Below are 9,401 nucleotides of genomic sequence, written 5' to 3' on the forward strand. Positions count from 1 at the left end.
ATCATTAAAATCTACAGACTTCATTGAAAAGACCAGACTTCCTAAAAAGTTACAATCCAAGTCGCCTTGCTACAATGATCAGCCTTCAGCAACAACAACAAAAAATGGAGCAAGTGAATTAGTGTGAAATTAGTGTGAAAATATGAAGTTCTGTAGATGCACATAATTCAGGCAGTGTTAAAGTTGTTTCACTGGAAGATTCAGATTATTAAAATCTACAGACTTCATAGAAAAGACCAGATTTATAAAAAGGATGAGAAGAACTGGAATGTTTCGTCAAATCAATTTTATTTCCTCCTGCCATAATATTTTTAACATTGTGAAAAAAACACTATATAGATTTGAGTAGTGAATTTGCATGTGCAATTATACTGTGCATCAGAGGTGGTTTTCTCTTCTAATATCGTATTTGGATTTTGTACCTTTATGTATGGGAACATGTCCAGATGTCTCAGGGGCCATCCCCGTTACTCCTTGCTTGAAGCACTTCCATCTAAAAAATTATTTTTCAAGTACTTTAATAATCAGATTCCAAAATATCATTAGTGTAACTGAGGGCAGAGGTAATTATGCATATGTGTCTGATTAATATTGAGTTTCTTTTGTGTGCTCAGATAGTTTAAAAAAAAAATCATAAGTTTTTCTGTAGCTGTCTCCTGGTTTGATAATACTGTGGATTCCATTCCTTTATCTAAAAGGCCACTAAACTTTTCTCCAGTTGTGGCTGCATCCTGTGACCCACAAAGCAACGTGTGTTTGGTTTTTTTTAATCAGTTCAGCAACACCTGGTACTGAGAAGAGAGCGTGTTCTTTACAATCTGGTATTTTTCTGGACATCGTGTTTGTGTATTTGGTGGGCATCCATTTTTATCTCAGTGTTTCTTCTCGTGCTCTTAACACCAGCATCCTTTCCCTACCCGTGGAATTACCCTGCGCAGTAATTGATTTAAAGTTACATAAATGTTTATCAGCCATCAAGTTTTAGACTTTATTTACCTCATTCATGCTTACATCTGGTCCAATTGCAAAATATCTGAAAGTGATTTTCTGGAGAGAAAGACAAATAACTCCTGCAATTTGGTTAACTGAATACCATTGAGGGCTTCATGTTACTACATATAGGTATGGTCTGAATATCAAGTAGTTCCTGCTTCAAAAAGAGAATTTAAATAGTCTAAAAACTCTGTAATGAAAACCTTTATTTCAAATCAATTAGCTGCTGCATTCTTGTATTTGTACTTGAACAAAGTAGAAAATAGCGTCTGGGTTTTTTTGATTACTTACCATTAGTGTTATATTTCCTGACCATATTGTGTTAATCCTCAGAGTTTTATTAATAAATTTCTATAATGTAAAATTCCAACATTTCCCTGCAAAATACAATATTAACTGTGTGTGATGTTCAGCTGCAGAACAGTTTCTGATCTGAGAAGGAGTCAAATCATCAAAGTTTATACACAGTAAAATGCTTAACTTGGAGATGGACTTACCAGTCATCGTTATTGCTCTGTGGTGAGAATAACATTTATTTCCATAACAATATTGAGGTTTTAAATTTTAATATTTCTTTATACTGGAGGAGATAAAGGCCAAATCACCTTCTCTGCATATGTTTGTATTTTGATTTTCTCAGGTGAAATAGCAGTGAAACCCCCTACTGTAATCAAACTTGTTACACACACAGACTGTAACTGATTCTAGCTACCTAGAAAACGTCAATATTCAGTTCCAGTTAAAAATGAGACTCTCAAAAGTAAAACATTAGAGGGTAGTAGAGATGGAGGGATCCTTGCCCTTTGGAAAAACCTTCACATTTGGGAATGTGTTCCCCTTCTTTTACCTTTTTAAATGTTTTCCAAAGACTCTGATAGTCTCCATGTCAAGATGTGGGATGAATGCAGTATCTAAGTGTACTGTGAAAGGTATCTTGAATTCTTTTTCCCCTTAGACTGGAGGGAGAAGTTCACACACCTGAGTTACTGCAGGTGCGAGGTACCTGAATTCAGCCTCCCAAAAGCCGGCTCCGGCTGCACTCACCGGAGAGCACAGAAAATGGAAGAGGATGAGTCCACGTTTGAAACCTGGTAAGTGGGAGAAGCAGAGCGTCAGGTACTTCACCCCTCCTCTCAACAAGGAGGGGAAAGAAAAGCTTTCAGCCTCATTTCCTACCCCTTTCACAGTCACTCCTTTAACACTATATGCCTTCCCCAGGGAAGTTCCGTACCTGAACTAACGGTGTCTGTACCCCCAGGGACTGGCTGCTGTGTTTGACCCGGGCATTCAGGGCAGTGAGGAACCCGCAACAACACGTGGCCAGCTGGAAAAGATGGATCACAAGCCAAAAGGTATGCTGTGGGATTATTTTGTGGTGTTAAAAGGACAATTCTGTGATAAGAAAGAGCAATATTCCGCACTTACCATAAATGATGAGAGGGAAAAAAAGACAACGGGAATGGAGAAGGGAGCACTAACACATTGGAGAAAGGTTGTCCTTCAGTTTGCAGAAAAGACGGAAAACACCCAGTATTTTTTAGAAGGGAAAATGGGACATCAGTTTTTTTAGAAGGGAAAATGGGACATCAGTTGTGGGTGAGGCTCTGTAAGGCCTTTGATGGTTGTCAGCTGTCTTTCAGACACCTATTTGGTGTATACTTTTGGAGTATTGTGTGCAGGGCTGGAGCCCTCAATATAAGAAGGCCATGGACCTGATGGAGCGGGTCCAGAGGAGGGCCACAAAGATGACTGGGGGGTTGGAGCACCTCTGCTATGAGGACAGGCTGAGGGAGCTGGGGTTGTTCAGCCTGGAGAAGAGGAGGCTCCAGGGAGACCTAATAGCGGCCTTCCAGTACCTGAAGGGGCCTACAGGAAGGCTGGGGAGAGCCTGTTTAGAAAGGCCTGTAGTGACAGGACGAGGGGCAATGGCTTTAAGCTGGAGGGAAGCAGATTTAGATTGGAGATTAGGAGAAAGTTCTTTACTGTGAGGGTGGTGGAGCACTGGAACAGGTTGCCCAGGGAGGTGGTGGAGGCCCCTTCCCTGGAGATATTCAAGGAGAGGCTCGACGAGGCCCTGGGCAACCTGGTCTAGTTGGGGGTGTCCCTGCTGACTGCGGGGGGGTCGGACTAGATGCCCTTTGGAGGTCCCTTCTGGCCTGGGCAATTCTATGATTCTACGATTCTATGATTCTATCTGTGGTGTTATGGAGTGCTGGCTGACACTGCCTTCCTCCCTGTCCGTACACCAGCCCTCAGCTCCTTTGTACCTTCCCAGGAACACACACGCATCCGCAGCTGAACTTTTCACCGTTGCCAGTGGTTGTTTTGGAACACAAAGGGGGTTCCAAATCCACAGAAACTTAATTAGTTAAATACTTTGCTGTCATGCCTCGTTCCTTCTGCTGCTGCACGGAGCAATGAACTACTGACAAACTACTGGAGTCTGCAGTACAGCCATTTATTTGTAATACTAAGAGAGAAAAAGGTTTGGATACCATTCAAAGGCTGACCTTTAGTTTGTTTCAGGAGTGGCATGAAAGATTTCCCCTTTTTTTCCGTACAAGAAAGAAACAAAAATGACTTGTAGTATTATGATCCAGCAGACTCTTAGACCTGCATCGTTGGGCCTCTAACAATGGTAAGAAAATCTCATTTCTAATGATGCGAAATTGCATTACATTAAATCATTACTACACGTGTTCCAAAATCCATTGGTCCTACTGTTAGTAAAGCTTTGTACGCTTGACAGCACCATTAAGTCATGAGGTTATACAAGGGACAACTCTCTCGCTGGAAGATATATGTTATGCCTTCATAGCAATTCAATTTGCATAGAAAAACATTGGGATTTAGCTAAAATGTTTTGGAAGCAATGCCAGAAAACACAGTTATCTTGAATTGCCTTTCCTCAGTACATTTTGCTAAGCTATTAGAAATATCAGTCCCTTTTTCTTCGGATTGCTTTTCTCCAGTTACACCCTGTTTTTACGTTGTGTTCTACCCTGGTGTGTTTTAACCAAACCCTTGCTAGTCCCGTAGGTTTTAATGACACTCACCAATGTTTGTTGTTTTCCAGGAAAGATAAGCCCTTGTTCTGAAACATTCAGGGGCAGATTTTCAAAGGTGCTTAAGCATCCAAGAATATTTTATGGGATTTCACCTGCTTGGGCAGGTGCCTAGCTACATTCCTGCATCCTTCAATGACTGTGCACCTCCAAAAACATGTTTCTTGCCTAATCTGGATAGACTGGGAAAACATGAACCAATATAACTTGGAATGAAAAGAGGAGGTACCAGAATAAAGGGAGAGGCAAGTACAATTGTGTCATTCTTTGATGTGGGCATGAATATCTCTTTGTCTTTCTGAATCATGCAAGTATTGTTGAATCGATTTATTTGTTTGGGCTTTCATGAGAATTATTGTAGTAGCATTTCTGCTTTTTCTTAGGAAATCTGGAATGAGGTGAGAGTGCTATAAAGTCAGCTTTTGGAAATAACAGGTCAGCATAAGCACTGGCACAGAGAGAAAAAAAAAGCACAGGAGATACAAAGGAGTATTCAACAGTAGCATGAGCAGCAGAAGAGTCAAGGAGGGTAAAAAAACGAGGTGTCATTGAAAACTTTAACTGTAGAGTATTGACTGGAATGAATCCACCAGTGAGTGTACAGGAAGGAAACTAAAACTGATTAAATATGACCAGCTGAATGAGTGTGGAGATGGGAGGCTTGCTGCTGAGAGCCAGTTTGGTCCTGGGCCCATTTGTGCCATATGGGAAAGAAAACCATAATAAACTGAAATTGTTTATCTTCCTCCAGAAAGCATTTCACATAATAACATGACGCTATTAACTGCATTCGAGCTTTTAACCGCAAACACCCAATGTCAGCTTCCAGTGCTGTTTTCCCTAAGCTGTGTATGAGGCAGCCTCAGCTCTGTAAAATCGATCTGTGTCTTCAATTTCATCAGCCACGTTAGACACCTGTGTTACTGCACCTGAACAGATCGCAGTGTTGTTGCTAACAGTCCCTCTGTCTTATTTTCTGAGGCTTTTAGGTCTTCCCATCTCAGGCTTTACTGTATTCCTTACATCTTTATTTCCATTTCTCCCAATTCCTCTTAGCCCGCGTTGGGCAGAAACCCATTTACAAGCTTGGCAGGTGCTGGGGGTGAGGTGAAGGCTGATGGGGAGACGTGGCACAAATGGGGGTGAGTTTGCAACCCTCAGCAGAAACAAACCCCATGAACCCCTGAGACGCTCTACCGAGTGGCAGCTGCTGGTCTGTGATGAGAGACTGTAAGAAAAATAGCAAATAATTTAATAGGGAAACAAATACTCTGATTTGCGCCAAAGGTATCAGAGTGGAGAAGCTAACTGGCTTGCGAGGCATAGAGAGAGGACTGTGTGTGCCACCACCATCGCTCAACGTGGTGGTTTCCTTGTCTCCTGGAGCTTAGGCAGCAGCTGGGGCTGGAGGAGGAACCTGGCCATTGAGGACTCAAATCAGCACAACAAACATCCCGTGTTGCTGCCGTATTTCCAGCTCCAGCACCCAGACAAGCACAGAAGGTGTGTATCCAGGCCAGCTCTGGCACGCAGTGCATTCTGTCAGGCCTCAGCCTGAGTTCAGGCCTCAGCCATCTTGCAGCGGCCTACCCAAAATACGCCTCAAAATAGTTTTATATTCTCCCCACACGGGTTACAAATTGGAGTCCAGTGTTTTCCTCATTATGTTGCATTCCTTAGAAAAAGAGTCCAATATAAGAACGCTTTTCCCGTTGAGGAGGGAAGAAGGAGGTCAAGGCACATCCTGGCACTGCCTCAGGCTGATCTCAAGGCTTGGGTCGGGCGCATCCTTACCCATCCCTTAAACTGTGTTTAGAACTGTCTCGACTTCAGCAGTCTTTGAGACATGCAAATGACTTCAAAGCAAAAGGACAACAGCATTTTGTGAAGTCAAAATAGGTTGTGAAAATTGCGTGTTAAAGCTGCTCAAGACGTCGGATTGAGTGTTCTCTGTATTTGAATAACAAACAGACACCCCAGCGGACAGGCCTGTTCCTACAGAGCAACCCAGGCCGACTGAACAGAGCTGCTCACGCGCCCCGAGTGAAGCCCCCATCCAGTCTTAGCACGATCAGAGCCACAGTTTCAAGTTAATATAGGTGTACACATGAAAATAGTATAATTTTCAATGTGGATGTTACTGCAAACAGTCCTTAAGCCTCCTTTAGTAGAACAGCATTGGCCTAAAACCAGGGTTGCTTGTACTACTGTTAACTACTAGAATTCAAATTTTTTGGTACAGCATTTAATACATTACTAAAGAGCATGGGAACATGGTCATTCAGTTCTCGGTTCGACTCACCAAACGTTCATCCACTGATACGGAGCCTGGGCTGCTGCGGTAAATCTTCGCTGCCTGAGGAGAGAAAGGCACCTCGTAGCTGTTCTCAGCCGTTATGTAGACTTTCCAAAGTTTATAAAAAAACACCTTACAAGCCCCATTTCTAGTAAGAAAAAAAAAGTAGAATATAAAATTTCATTTATGAATCATAACAACCAGCACGGATCACAGCTGCTTTTTTTCTGCTCTGTAGTTCACCTGCACTTAAATGCTGGAGCTTTCTTCCTTGAGGCTCCTCAAGAACAAACCTGGTCTGCCTAAAGCTGTAGTTTCACCCACGTCACAACACAGTAATTATCCCGACGGAGCAGGCAGAACCTCTGCATCTTGCACCTTAATTTGCAAAGAGAAACCCTTCTGCAGTCAAAGCATAAAACCATGTAAAATCATAAAATCTACATATTGCAGGAGCGGCCACCAGGTGTTAGGTATCAGCTAAGCCTGTGGGGAACAGCCTCGGGCTGAACCAGGCCAGGGGCAGTGGGGTCTTACCCTGCTGGTTTTGGAAGGGTTGGGAGGATGAGAAGGACTTTCACAGTCTCTGGTTTACACAGCAGCCCAAGCGCCTCGCCAGAAGCACGGCGTTCCCTCAGGACTTGGAGGTTCTTGTGGCAGAGCAGAGACGGCGACGCAGCTACCAGAGTCATCTCCAGCATCCTGCTGAGGTCTCCTGGTATTTTCCAAGGCAGGTCTCGATGTTAGAGCAGATGGGATCACAGCTTAAAACTGTAAAGACGTAGGAGAGAACAAGACGTTTCACTGAGAACAAGCTCTAAATAAATAAATGTCCTGAAGTTAGCTTCTTTAAATAGCCCTGCCCTGCTCTCCAGGGTTTACGCTGTCCTCCCCGATGCCAGTGCTACCTTTCTCCAGTTTCTTTCCAGAACCAGTTTTTCTCATCCTCTGCTGGCTCTCGCTTTTGACCCCAGACTGCTCTAGAAACGTGTGTTTTACAGTCCAAAAATACCATCCCTGACTTACCCCAGCCCATGGCTCCAACTGAAATAATTGGGTGGGTGGGAAGTATTTTAAAAATCAAGGAAGTAGGTGATTTCCATGTTTAGGTTTAAGCAAAATTATAGTACCAAGATACATGAAACCCTAAGGGTCTGGCTAATGTCCTCTGCTGCTGTTGAAAGGAGCTGCTGCTTTTACACCCTCGGATAGTTTTGATATACAGAGAAACGTAGGGTCCCAGCAGATAGCACTGTATTTATCCATAACATAACTAATAGCTAACAGATTAAGAGCTGCAAACTTATAAACAATTATTTAAGAATTTAGGGTTTGGAGGCATTTTTGGCTTTGTTTTGTTTTGTTTTTAATTTTCTTCTGCCCTGACACACTTTGCAAAAGCCCTTTACCAGGGTATTTTCAAAAGTCTTCTAATTAGTCATTCCAGGAAAACAAGCATTTATGATTTGATCTTTTGTCTATAGGTTCATCTAAGGTGAAAAATCCTGGGATGTTGCCATCACTCTTCTGTGTTAATTCAATGCAAAGCCATCATACCAAAATTGCTCTAAAAGTTAGTTTTAAAATATGCAATTAAGCATTCATATGCCACCGTCTGCATTAACTGCTTTATGAAAGACAAAATGTAGGTTTTATTTATGTCTAACATTCCTAGAATAATGATTGTTAGCAAAAATGTGGACATAGAAAAACAGCTCAGAATAAAAAATAAGTATTTTTATCCCTTAGCTCCTGTGTCAGTTCTGGGCTCCCCAGTTGCAGAAGGACAGGGAACTGCTGGAGAGGGTACAGCAGAGGGCTACAAAGATGATGAGGGGCCTGGAGCACCTCCCTTATGAAGAGAGGCTGAGGGACTTGGGTCTTTTTAGTCTAGAGAAGAGAAGGCTGAGGGGGGATCTGATCAATGTTTATAAATACTTAAAGGGAGGGTGTCAGGAGGACGGGGCCGGTCTTTTTTGAGTGGTGCCCAGTGAAAGGACAAGAGGAAATGGGCACAAACTTGAACATAAGAAGTTCCACCTAAACATGAGGAGGAACTTCTTTCCTGTGAGGGTGGCAGAGCCCTGGAAGAGGCTGCCCAGGGAGGTGGTGGAGTCTCCTTCTCTGGAGACATTCAAACCCACCTGGACACGTTCCTGTGCAACCTGCTCTGGGTGGCCCTGCTTTGGCAGGGGATTGGACTAGATGATCTCCAGAGGTCCCTTCCAACCTCATGTGATTCTGTGATCCTGGCCTGGATTTTGGTGGCAAAGGCAGAACTCGTGTCACAAGGGGCAGTTCCCTCAGCCACCTTCCTGACACAACCCTTTCGTGGTGCCAAGATGCCGTAACCCCCACCTCGCTCCCACCCTCAGCCCTCGGGTCGTGCATGGAACAGCCCCATGCCTTGGGCTTCTCTTCCTCTTGTTACGATTCGCACCACCTGGAGAAACTTCTAGAAGTCCTGCTTCTGGTGTTAGGGTTCCTCACCTATGTGCCAGCTCCCTCCTCTTTGTCTCCAGAGATCCGTCAGTCTGTTCGAAAACAAGAACTTTTTTTTTTTTTTTTTCCTGACAAAGCCAGATTCTTGGCACATTCTTCCAGCATTCCTTTAAACAGCCAGTCAGCAAACAACAGCGCAAACACTCGCCTGCCCTCTCATTGTTTCCTGACCCTGATTTACGAGAGGTCAGTGTGATAGATGTTTAAACTAACCACAGGCTCGGTTTATGCCAGGCCACTCCGTCTGAGCTTTCATGCCCTATTAATTACAATTCCTTTAAATTCCATTGCAATTAAAATCGAAAGCCATAGTTGTATGTTCTCAGCACCTCCCACCCAAATATTGCGTATGGCTTGAGGACAGGTTCTGTCCCTCTCCTTCTTTCTGGATGTCATCTTCCCTTCTATTATTCATATTTTCAACTCGCTCTTGAAAAATGTGGAAGTTCATCTAATGGAGCAGACAGCCGAGGGCAGTGACATCCAAGAACAAGGTGCTCCTTTAGATAAGAGTGTTACAAGCTGGCCCTTTGCAGACACTTCTA

General features: G+C 43.4%; 1 long non-coding RNA gene across 2 annotated transcripts; it reads left to right on the forward strand.

Moving 5' to 3' along the window:
• Positions 1-82: 82 nt before the first annotated feature.
• LOC106890374 lies at positions 83-5,004 on the forward strand. 2 transcript variants are annotated; one of them, XR_001412511.1, is made up of 5 exons: positions 83-1,512; positions 1,949-2,084; positions 2,252-2,345; positions 3,520-3,631; positions 4,070-5,004. It is a non-coding gene; the product is annotated as an uncharacterized LOC106890374 (long non-coding RNA). The 2 variants fall into 2 exon arrangements; XR_001412510.1 differs by having other exon boundaries at positions 3,520-5,004.
• Positions 5,005-9,401: the final 4,397 nt, after the last annotated feature.

Source organism: Calidris pugnax, unplaced genomic scaffold (assembly GCF_001431845.1).
Source record: "Calidris pugnax isolate Ruff unplaced genomic scaffold, ASM143184v1 scaffold19, whole genome shotgun sequence".
NCBI classification, from domain to species: Eukaryota; Metazoa; Chordata; class Aves; order Charadriiformes; family Scolopacidae; genus Calidris; species Calidris pugnax.